Source organism: Thalassophryne amazonica, chromosome 14 (genome assembly GCF_902500255.1).
Source record: "Thalassophryne amazonica chromosome 14, fThaAma1.1, whole genome shotgun sequence".
Classification (NCBI taxonomy): domain Eukaryota; kingdom Metazoa; phylum Chordata; class Actinopteri; order Batrachoidiformes; family Batrachoididae; genus Thalassophryne; species Thalassophryne amazonica.
This window is the reverse complement of record NC_047116.1, coordinates 75,473,436-75,486,615: the sequence shown is the minus strand read 5'-3', so window position 1 is coordinate 75,486,615 and position 13,180 is coordinate 75,473,436.

Genomic DNA, 13,180 nt, shown 5'->3' with positions numbered 1-13,180 from the left:
TATGTGGTCCGATGAAACCAAAATAGAACATTTTGGTAAAAACTCAACTTGTCGTGTTTGGAGAAAGACAAATGCTGAGTTGCATCCCAAAAACACCATATCTACTGTGAAGCATGGTGGTGGGGACAGGACAACTGATCTGTGTTAAGGGAAGAATGAACATGTGGCCATGTATCGTGAGATTTTAAGCCAAAATCTCCTTCCATCAGTGAGAGCATTGAAGATGCAACATGGCTGGATCTTCCAGCATGACACTGATCCCAAACACACCACTCAAGCAATGAAGGAGTGGCTCTGTAAAAAGCATTTCAAGGTCAAGCCAGTCTCCAGACGTCAACCCCATAGAAAATTTGTGGAGGGAGTTGAAAGTCCATGTTGCCCAGCGACAGCCCCAAAACATCTCTCTACTTTTAAGATTAGGCTTAAAACTTTCCTTTTTGCTAAAGCTTATAGTTAGGGCTGGATCAGGTGACCCTGAACCATCCCTTAGTTATGCTGCTATAGACGTAGACTGCTGGGGGGTTCCCATGATGCACTGTTTCTTTCTCTTTTTGCTCTGTATGCACCACTCTGCATTTAATCATTAGTGATCGATCTCTGCTCCCCTCCACAGCATGTCTTTTTCCTGGTTCTCTCCCTCAGCCCCAACTAGTCCCAGCAGAAGACTGCCCCTCCCTGAGCCTGGTTCTGCTGGAGGTTTCTTCCTGTTAAAAGGGAGTTTTTCCTTCCCACTGTAGCCAAGTGCTTGCTCACAGGGGGTCGTTTTGACCGTTGGGGTTTTACATAATTATTGTATGGCCTTGCCTTACAATATAAAGTGCCTTGGGGCAACTGTTTGTTGTGATTTGGCGCTATATAAAAAAATTGATTGATTGATTGATCAACGCTCTAGAGGACATCTGCATGGAGGAATGGGCCAAAATACCAGCTACAGTGTGTGCAAACCTGGTGAAGACTTACAGGAAACGTTTGACCTCTGTCATTGCAACAAAGATTATGTTACAAAGTATTGAGTTGAACTTTTATTATTGACCAAATACATATTTTCCAGCATAATTTACAAATAAATTCTTTAAAATTCTACAATGTGATTTCCTGGATTTTTTTTTTTTTCTCATTTTGTGTCTCACAGTTGAAGTGTACCTATGTTGAAAATTACAGACCTCTCTCATCTTTCTCAGTAGGAGAACTTGCACAATCAGGGACTGACTAAATACTTTTTTACCCCACTATATGCAGGAGCAGTGGTGCATTCATATCCTCACTGTTTGCTGACCTCCTTAAAGCTCCTCAAACACATCCATAATGTTAACAGTTACACTTTAGCTTTGTGGAAAAGTCTTGTTATAACCACGGCTGTTTGCGTATAGATTGTACAGACTTTTGTTGTGCTCATGCCCACAAGCTCTCATGTCCTGGGCTGCATTCACATTCATTTCTTGTCTGCATTAACCTGCTGTACAATAATGTTACACAAAACCTCAACACTGCTATTATAATAAATCAGAATTTTTGGAATCTGGAAGGTAATCAGGGCCAAAAATCTTCAACAGGAGGGAGCCCTAAATTACAATAAGTGAATTACAGTAATCTATGCCTTCCAAATTGTTAACATGTTCCCTGAAAAACAATCATCTTGTCATGATATGATGATAGAAATCAGGAGCAGGTGTGGTGAAGTTATACAGCTTGAAATGAGCTTCTTGGACAGTTTCTTTCATTTCCAAAACCCAGGTCTGGTGGCCAGCAAGGCCACTGCTGCTTGTTTGGCATGTTAATCCATTAAAATATGTTGTTTATTCTATAAGGACAAATCTGTCTTGTGCAGTGAGAAGATTCTGACCTGCTGAGTAAAAAGGAGACCCTGCCGAACGCTTACATGGTTGCATGGTTTTTGTGCTGATGTGTACTAATGTGACAGGAGAAAGCTTGCATGAGAAGATCTCAGCACAATGAAGGAATAGGCAACACACTGGGCCACCGGCTTTGCTCTTTTCCAGCCTCATATAGCAGAGACAAAAAAACTGACTATAGTTATTTTGCACACAGGCTGTCACCTCTTCAGCCAGCAGAATTTAAGTCAAAATGAGATTTTATTCTTGCCACATTCCACATTCTGTCTAAAAACTCAGGAACTCTGCATAACAATCAGTTTTTGGTGATTGGATAATCACATTGTTTCAATTATATTTAACAGGAAGATTAACTCGCGCTCTTATTGGTGCTGAGCTGACTAACTTTTCATTTCTTCCTGTGTCTAATCATCTGGTCTAATTTGTTTTGATTTCGGCATCCCAGGGGCTCTGTTCCAGTCAGGATGGCAACATAAAAAGATGAAGGAGGTAGAAAAGCCGTGGAGACTGAGTGAAAAACGACGACAAATAGGGTGATTACAAGTGAAAGGTGGTCATGGTGATGATGGACAGACTGAGAAAAAGAGGAGGGCGATAGTAAGGCTCGTGAAGCGATATGCATTCAAGGATCCAATGAATGCATCCCGACTCTACCCAACCATATGCTAATGATGCCACCATTTAATGTGTCAAATTCACAATTCCTTTCGTTCACATCTTTCTTCGCTTTTTCTTTCTGTTTTCTCCCCAGCGCTAATTGCTGTGTCCCCTCCTTTTTGACACAGAAGCTGTGGTCTAAATTAAAGCCCATATTGTGATCTGCTTTCCCAACCTGCAACTCCTTGTACTTGCATTGAATCTGCAGATGCACACACACACACACACACACACACACACACACACACACACACACACACACACACACACACACACACACACACACACACAGTATTAAGCACTCACTGAACAACACTTACAGGGATAAACCTGCAAATTAATTTGATGGCCAGATGGGGGGTTTATTCAACACTGCCCCCCCCCCCCCAAAAAAAAAAAATCCCTGGAAAATGTTCTTGTCATTTCAAATGGCAAATAAAAATGGATAAATAAAGATTGTTGTCTGATTAAAAAAAGATAACCAGTGGTGGCGTTGGTAGTGGTGACTTAATCTGCAAAGGTCAACCTTAAGACTCCCCGACACGTGCACGACTTTGATCCACATACTTGCACGCTCTGCCGTGCACGAGAATACTCACCTTAAACTCGTCTTAAACTCATTGTAAACCTTTGTAAACTGTGCACAAAGAAAGTTTTGAAATGTTCAACATCTCCATCATGTATTAATTATGTGAAATTCACGTGAACATTACACGAACAATTCAAAAACACTGCATGTCAGTGTGAGTGATTGTGTCAGCTCACCGCATCAGAGTGCAGCTTATCTGAGCAATTATAACGTGATGTTAAATCTATCATAAACATACTTTTACAGCTACTCACAAGGACTGATGAACATGCAACTGTTTTACCAAGCTATTACAATATAAACTTGACAAATAATTACATTTTGAGATGGTTCCAAATGCATTCTCCACATTGTTCAGCACGCATGCGAGAGAAAACCTGCAGCTGCAACAGTCCTCTGTGATTCCGCAAGCGACCCTAAAGACTTGGACCTTCGTTCTCCTGCAAAGACAAGGGTATCACACCTACATCCAACAACCGTGTATACAGCAGCTGCTTTTCTGTTTTGGTACAATATAGTCATGTCAATGTCGAGTTTCTGAACTTGAATTTGATTATATTTGAGTGATTAATGCTACAATTAATTTAATCAAAGATCTTGCAGTCATTTGAGCAAAGTGTAAAACTACATCCCAGGTGAACCTTGTCTTTCTGTCCTACAGTTATGGGCACTCTACTGTGGTTTTTTCTGAATTAAGTGCCATAGATACTTGCATTCAGTGTTGATTTAATTATTGTTTATTTATGAGGGAGAGACACAGTCATAAAGGTGCCAGATGTGATGTAAATAAGAAGATCATCTTAAAACTGGCTGAGTGTGATCATCTCCGAATAGAAAAGATGGATTCTGAAATCTATCTGGATTAATGTGGCCATGCCTCCTACAGCAGGAGGGTACAGATGTCGACTACACCATGCTTTTGTCCAGTGTATGCTCTCTTTACTCACACAGACGACCCCCCTCTCCCCAAGACAAACGCTAGAAGAGCCAGCAACCCCTTGCTGAGTGTTACAACTTGTCCAGTGAGTGTGTGTGTGTGTTTGTGGGCGTCAGACACTTGGACAAGAACAGGACGGGTCACTGCCGAGCTTCACGCAGGAGGACGCAGCGCAGAACTGTTTCAGTCCACTCTGCTGACCACCTGCCTCCTGATCGGTGGGCGGAACCAAAGACACAAAACACAAGGAGTCTGAATGCACTGCAATTTGTGGGCGGGCGCATTTCTAATGACCTTGTTAAGAATTTAAGAAAGTGGAAGGTTTGTGTGTCTGTGTGTGAGAGAGAAAGAGAGAGAGAGAGAGAGAGAGAGAAACAAAGTGAGAGAGCGCAAGAGTGAGTGAGACAGGAAGGGCACTCAGAGTACATACTGCAGAATAATAATGGTTACTGACAGATGGCATCAGATCTTTGTGACATCATAAGGCTTGATGTTGAAGAAATTAAAGAAGAAAAAAACAAAATTCCAGTCATATCAAAATTTAGTCCAGGTATTGGACAGTAAGTAAATCCCTTCAACTGCTCCCTCGTTTTCACTCAGGGTCACCACAACCAAGCCAAGGTAGACCTGCATGTTGATTTGGCACAAGTTTCATGCTGGGTGCCCTTCCTGATGCAACTCCACATTATATAGAGAAATGTGGGAGGGGTGGGGTTTGAACTGGAAACCATCTGCACTGGAACCACTAACCACTTGGCCACCACCCCTTCAATGATCACCAATTATGAATGAATCCATCAGGCACATTTTGAAATTTGCCATCAGACAGAGAGAATCACAGAACATTTGCTCCTCTGCTGGTGGGTGGAGGTAACAATGTGATCAAAGAGACAAAACAAAAAGATATTTGGGGAAAATAAAGCGTATAACAAAAGGCATAGTTCAAGCTCTCATGAACCTTAGCACGGTCAAGACAACTTTATTTAACTCTGAGAAAAGATCAGTTTGTTGGCACTTTCTCTGCTGGTCCCAAGCCCAGGAAAATGAGGGTAGAAGCAGAAAGCGAGTACACTGAAAAATTTGTTAAATTTCATCCACATTGGGTACACAAGCCAGTGCATCTGGAGCGCTGGTCCCAACCCTGGATAAACAAGTAGTGTTGCGTCAGGAAGAGGTTTTTGCCAAATTAAGCATGTCGATCACAAATTGGATTTCCACTCCAGATAGATCGAGGTCTGCATTAACATAATTACAGTAATCATAACTTCATATATGAGGAGCAATACCAAATTTGTGTTATATTATACTGGGATTTGTGAGAATAGACGGTAAAATTTACAAAAGTATGAATTACTGTCAAAAATAGAAATAATATGATGAACCGCATAAACCTGTACAAGTAGTTTACAAAACAATACTATCAGAAATAGAAAAGGTTTTACAGCAATACTATCACATAGAAAATATTTGGCTATAGTTTCTGAAACAGAAAAAGGTTTACAATAATATTATCATAAAAGAGTTTTTGAGACAGAAAATAGTTAACAATACTATCAGATGTAGAAATTTTTTTACAATATCAGAGGTAGAAAATGTTTCATAGCATTACTCTTAGAGGTATAAACACACAAAAAGACATTTAGTTAGAAAAAAGTTAGAACAAAATAAAAACCTACAATCACCTCTTTACTGACCATAGTTCTGAAGCAGTGTCTGTTAAAAGCATTGGGGTTTTTTATGGTTTTTGGTTATTTTTAGAGCCACATTGTGACACACTGGTTAAAGTCACACTCATTTTGGGTCAACTTTTGGATTCTAATAGAAATGGTAGACTGATACATTCAAAATTTCAACATGCTGAAGTTCAAAGTTGGACAAAAAAAAAAAAACTGCTAAAAGTTGAACAAAAATGAATGTGGTGAATTCAGATGATGATGTGAAACTTTGGATGAGCGCCTCAGAATGTTTTCAGAAAATTCTGAGACGGTAACCTGGGAAATTTATGAGAAATGTGTTCATATCATAAGGAACAACCTGATATACAGTAAATCATCCTGAAACCAGCCGGATCCACAATTCTACAGAAACAAAACAGTATTCAAATCTCCATTTGCAGATAAGGACTCTGCTGTCAGTCTGCCTCTGGTGCACGTGTGCATGTGCTCCTCATGACACATGTCTGCTTGCCTCCTTGTGTGAGGGTGGGTGTGTGTGAGAGTGGCGTGCTCCTCGTGTTCCCTGCATGCCTTTCCCTTTCTTCAGCCTGCACTCGGCTTGACGCTGCCTGTGGGTCCTAATCCTCTGATCAGCATGCCAGCATTACACAGAGGGGCCAGGATGAAGGACAGGGGCCCATGGACATGCAGACCTCCAGCCACTTTTTCATACTGTGTTCGGATCCTCTCAACTTTTTTGATTGCCTTAACAAATCATTCTTAACCCGGTTTCAAACTTTTTGTCTTTTCTTAAAACTGAATGGCAGTTTGCAGTATCAGTACTATTAATGTGGATGTCCTTGGAGAAAAAAAACTAAACAACCTGTTGCTCCAGGGAGTGAGATTCTTCCTGCATGACCTCTACATCACCAGCACTGCTGCCCACAGCTGCGGCCCTGGCATATGTCCTATGATTAATGTTTAGTCCTGACACACAGGTTCCACAGCAGATGTCGGCCAAATTCCAGCTGATACACACGAGCATCTAACATCGCTTGCTTGACACTTAGAAAATGTGTGGCCATTTGCACTGTGACCACAAAAACAGTCAGCAGACAATCACTGTTGAGCTAGATGTGAAATTTGACTAAATGCCCCCACGAGTGTGGCACTGCAAAGAGACACAAATTACAGCTCGGTGCACAGAACATGTCACAGTACAAACACAGAGACCACAGCCAGGAGAAGTATATTAATAAGTACTACACTACCTACATACACAATTAAATAACAAATAACTAAAAAATAATGATCACATGACGTTCCAGCTGGGGGACACGTACCGTGTTTGGATGGACATGACCTAACAACTGTTCACTGTGAAGCGCATGTGTCTGCTTGCTGTCCTCACGTGGACATACATAAGAACATATATCACTATCGCAATGGGCTGCAGGGAGCAAGTGCATGGGGTGCACAATGACAGGCTGTCCAAGGTGAAACAGACAATCAGATCATAACATGCAGCGGGCGATCTGTATGTCACGTCACCCATGTGAGCTCTGTTCCACATGACGCGGTGTCTGTCCTGCGATGCACCATCCACAGGACACGCGTGTTGGGCTGGACACGCGCACGGAGCCATCTGGACACACCAGACCAGCAGATGTGGACATGATAAGAGCGCATGAACTGCTTCATATATGTCATTTAATGACTGTATATCTGTGACCATGGGTCATCTACAGAGGAACAGACAGATCATACTTGTATTGTTCGCTCTGTAAGAAGGATTAAACACAATGCAGTGGTTTTTTATGGTGTGTGGTTTTGTGTGATTTTTTAAAATATGTTTATCTCCTTGTTTATTTCAGGCATTTTACGCACCTTTTACAGGACAGTGATGGTAGCACAGTGGTAAAGTTTCTGGCTGGCAGTCAGACCTTTTGTAAATTGCAGGTTCAGAAACCGTGGGTGGCATGTATTTTTTCCCACAGCAGCCGCGTGATGTTGTTATACATGCTCCAGCACTATGCACAAGCGTGCACAAAACTGTCACAGCGGGATCGTTCACACGTGTCCCTCCCGACATCGGCTCGATGTTTTCGTGGTTCGTGAGCTGTTTCGCCATGATTCACCCTGATTTGTACTTATTCATACTATGTGTGAAGGGGCCCTTAAGGAAGGTCAGTGCTTGCCATTCTCTATAAAAGTGCCAAAACTTGAATGTTACAGCCACATGAGCCACAGAAACGTCCAACATGTCCCACCAGCTGGATTCCACAATATGGACAACATGCTGCCTGGTGGAGAAACAGAAAGGGAACCCCTGTGATAGTAAAATACCAAATTAAAAAATACACACACATACACACACACACACACACAACATATTTAGCACACTTGCACACAATTATGAGAGCATTTAAGTAATCCACTTTGTGATTTCTTAATGGCTCAAATGACAAATACACATTTAATTTTCAGGTCAATCAACTAGTGATATTGTGACACACACTAATACCTTTTACTCACAGTACTTAAAAAACTTATGCTAACACATAGCTAACACTACCCTATGTTTGCTTGTTTTTTTCAACAAACTCTGAAGTTAGCTATGTATGTATTTAATATATCTACAGTATTATATGGATAATACAATTAACACACACTTTACTTACTCTTTTTTTTCTCCTCACAACACTGAAGGATCCTCCATTTCATTTTGTAGGTGGCTTGCAGTGACGTCATGGATTTCCCATGATCCTCTCTGATTTGCTAGTGTCCACCATCTTTGATGTACAACAAGGCAGTGGCAACTGTTGAGCAAGGCGCAAAATGGGAGTTATATGCGCAGTTGTCAGGTGTTCTAACAATGCGGCTCAAGTGCCAGGAGTGGGCAGTGGGTCTGTCTTTACAGCGAAGAACCACAATATGCTGTCTTTTGAAGAGGACAAGGAGTTGTCATGTTTGGGCAAGCCAGAGTTCTCGCTGCCACTGCAGCTCAGCGACTGTGGGTGAATGCTGTCCCATGGCAGATCAGCCACCAGGGATGGCTTCTTAAACAACAGAGAAACTTCCCGAATATACTTCACCTCCAGTGTCACCTCTCTGCCGGCCTTCTTCAGCACCTGCACTGCCAGGCCATGCGTTACCTCGCGGTGGACATTCCCGAGTACCCGGAAGATCTTGGAGATGAGGATGGGCATGCGGTTCTCCTGGCCCCCTTTAATACTGATCCCCAGACCACAGGACTCCTGCTTGACCACCCGGACCTTCCACACCACTTCTGAGGAGACGTCCGGACTGACGTGGGAGTCGCCCTGCCCAGGCCCGAAACTGGACCCAGGACTTCTATAGCTGGAGCCAGGGCTGCCGTAGCCCGAGTTCACTGGGTTATCAGGACACTGCTGTCCTGATTGATCCCCCCACACTCTGTCATCTTTTCTTGATATCTGGCCTTGTCATTGCTACTTAATTCACAATAAATCTTAGAATAACTACATGCGTCTACCATTGAGCCTTGTCGGCATTCAACTGTATACATCAAAGATGGTGGGCACAAGTGAATCGGGAGGATTATGGAAATGTGACGTCAGGTGCAATCAAAGAATCCACTGTTTACTTTCCGCAGCTGTTCTGTCACGTGATTGTCTTCTTCTTCTTCTTCTTCTTCTTCTTCTTCTTCTTTTGTCAACTTGATTTGCAGTTTGCAAACCGACAAGGGGCATTACCGCCACCAATTGCTTTTTTTTTTTACCACCAATTCTTTTTTTCCCAACTTCGTTTGTTTTGTGTGCTTTTGCAGCATTTTTCTGTTTGCAGCATTTTTCTTTTTGCAGCAATTTTCTGTTTGCTGGTGTTCTCTTAAGTTGCAGTGCATTTACTTCAGTGTTGTTTGTCCAACTTCCGTTTTCTTTTTTCCAACTTCTGTTTTCTTTTTTCCAACTTCCGTTTTCATTTTTTCCAACTTCTGGTGTGTTTTGTTTGCTTTTGCAGCAGTTTTCTATTTGCTGGAGTTTTCTTAAGTTGCAGTGCATTTGGCCTCTTAGGGCTACCGTAGATATTGCACACAGACTACATGTATTTGTCAACTCGACATCATTCACTCACAGCCACAGCAAGTGGCTCACTGTCAGACTCTGTCTAATGGTTACTTCACTGCAGTATGATTGTGCACCTGACTGCGGGTGGACACAGACCTGGTCACCATCTTCAGCACACCCCCAGCTTTATCAGAGCGTCTCAATTCGTCCAACTGAGGCTTCAAATCCCACAAAATCTTGCAAAGCTTCGAAGAGTTCGCGCACTGCGAGATGTCAGTAACATTGAGAACTGCATTGAGATGCTCTGATCAGGCTTCACTTTAACCGCTGCCCATGGACAACATTAACATCACAACATAAAACTCTTTGTATATTGTGCCTAAAACTCTCATGAATATACAAGGTCTGTCCAAAAAGTATCGTACCTTTTTATTTTTTCAAAAACTATATGGATTTGAATCACGTGTGATTGCATCAGCCAAGCTTTAACTTTCGTTCGCATGAGTGAGTTTTTCCACTCCTGTCGGTTGCGTCATTCGCCTGTGGGCAGGCTTTGAGTGAGCACTGGTCCACCCCTCCCGTCAGATTTCTTTTGTCTGAGAACTTGCTGAGAGACTGCCGCTTTGCTCCATGAAATTTTTTTCAGACACTGTTAGAGACAGGCAGTTGGAAACCATTCGATAGGCTGGATCGACCAGATCATTTCTAAACTGAACGCTGTGTTGATCCGGGACATCATGTGACTACCACAGAAATGGCAGGAGAGCTGGACATAGCACCTTTGCGGCACATTCTACTGTTACAGGAGATTTTGTAATGAAAGACGTGCGGAGGATTTCGTGCGTCGGCACGAAGCAGCTCAGGACGCGCAGCAAAAAAAAAAAACACCTTCGTGTTGGAAACCATTCAGAAGATTCAGACGGCTTTCGATGGCTTTCAGTTGACTGAGTATCTGAGAAATTGTGTAACAGCTGGACATGCCCCAACATGTCCTGTGAGACTTCCAAGACGGAGGTGTTTTTTTGCTGCGCGTCCTGAGCTGCTTCGTGCCGATGAGGGGGGTGGACCAGTGCTCACTCAAAGCCTGCTCACAGGCGAATGACGCAACCGACAGGCGTGGAAAAACTCACGCATGCGCACGAAGGTTCAAGCTTGGCTGATGTAATCACACGTGATTCAAATCCATATAGTTTTTGAAAAAAATTAAAAGGTACGATACTTTTTGGATAGACCTCGTATTATCTGGGTTTATAGATGTTGTTATTGTGTCTGTTTTATGTAAACATGCCAGAAGTTCAGGTTGTTCCTCCGTTATTTTCAATGGGAATCTCTGTGAGGTGCGATCACTTCCTGTTCATGTCATTCTGGGGGAAAGTGAAGTTTGCTCTTTAACGTCCTGATTATTGTCCTTTACAACACTATTTGTGCTGATGGTTCCAGAGTAATATATATAAAATGCCTGAAATTCGGTTTGCGTTCATTAAATTCCACGCAGATTAACTCTCTGGGGCCGACGCCGTCATATATGATGGCTGGGACCAAGCTTTACTAAATTATAAGTAACTTTTTAATGATATGAGATAGAAACTTACTTTTTTTTGCTGAAAAGTTAACTCCGCTGACTTTCGATCCACTGTCGACCATCTTTGTACTCCTCATAGAAGCTGTGTGATGATGTGCGCAATGTGAGTGTCCAATCGGAATTGGTTCACCGTCACATGGTTTTCCAAAATCCAATCGTAGGGCAGATTTACCTCACGTGATAAACCAAAGATCGTTTTCAGGAGTGATATCTGACTAGTTAGCCCATTTGAATTACCCCCTAACTCCTCCAATGCATCCTGCGCCATTACGCACAGTGAAAGTGAAAGCAGACGGAGAGCCTCATCTCATGTGTTCAAACAAAGAGTGTGTAACTATCGGGATTGCTCCACTAGTTTGCATTTGAATGTTACTGGATTACTCTGTGGCTCTCTCCCTCTGGCGTAAAGCACTGTTTATCATATCAATGGGGTGGGGGAGAGGGGCCTCTCCTCAGACTGGAGCATAAACGCATAGACATTTTGTATATATTGTTCAAAATGTGCATATGTGTTTTCACACCAGACCTCAACTTACCTTTATAAAGTGTCAAAACAGTTGTTTATTATAGTTTGGTGTGTGTTTTGAATAAATGTGTGTGGAAAATTATTTTTCGCTTTATGTTTTCCTTTATTTTTGATTGTAAACCGTTATTACACTTAGAAAACACAACAAATGCTTATATGAGTGTTGTGTGGCTGGGGGGGCCTGGCTGCCTTTTGTTTCTGTTTTCTGTCCTGTCTTTTGTTTTTCCTTCCAGGTGGCTTGCATTTGGGACTGAGTGGCTGTGTAGCTGAGTTTATCAGGACCTCACCCTGATCACCTGAGGCTGTCCCTCACACCTTATTATATTGAGCTGTATGTTGGTCGTTTAAATCAGCTTCCACTGCAGTGGAGTTTTGTGAACAGGGTGTTCCATGCCTGCAGGGTGGGAAGCTGATTTGCAGTTGAGCCAGTAAGTGTTTGCTGTCTGTACACCTTTGAGTGGTCTCTCTGTGTGTTGAGTGTGGACTCACATAATGATTCCTTCTTTCACAGACTCGGTTTGTCGCGGCCACCTGGGGGGTGTCGGCCGGGTCCTTGGGTCCGAATTGGTTCTGGCTCCGGACCATTAGCGCTGCTGGGAGCGCACCGCAAAACCACCACGCCAGACCGCGCACTTTTATATTTTTTCACATCACTGTTATGTTTATTAAACTCTGTTATCCTTTGTACCGTGCTCTGCTTATTTTATACTGGGTTCTTCAAACGCTGGTCGGTTCTCCGGGCTGCGTCCGACTCATAACAATGAGGTCTGTTAGAAAAGTACCTTTTTATTTTTTTCAAAAACCATATGGATTTGAATCATGTGTGATTGCATCAGACAAGCTTGAACCTTCGTGCACATGCGTGAGTTTTTTCACGTCTGTCGGTTGCGTCATTCCCCTGTGAGCAGGCTTTGTGTGAGCACTGGTCCACCCCTCTCGTCTGATTTGTATTGCGAATAAATGTCTGAACGATTTGGAGCTTTGCTGCATTAATTTTTTTCCAGAAACTGTGAGAGACCTCCAGGTGGACACCGTTCGGAAAATTAATATGGCTTTCAGGGACGATTTTATGGGGATTATACAGATTAAGGAGCATTACTGCTGCTTTAAGGACAGCCCACAACTGCTGAGAGCGCGGTGTGCTCCCAGCGCCGATCGACATGCTCAGACCCTGCTGAAACAACCAGATCATTTCCAACGTGAAGGCTTTGTTGATCCGGGACCTCATCTGACTTTCACAAAAAGGCAGAAGGAGTGGACATCAGCACTTTTTCGGCACATTCCACTGTTACAGGAGTTTTTTTCATGGAAAGAAAAGCGGAGGGACGCGCCACG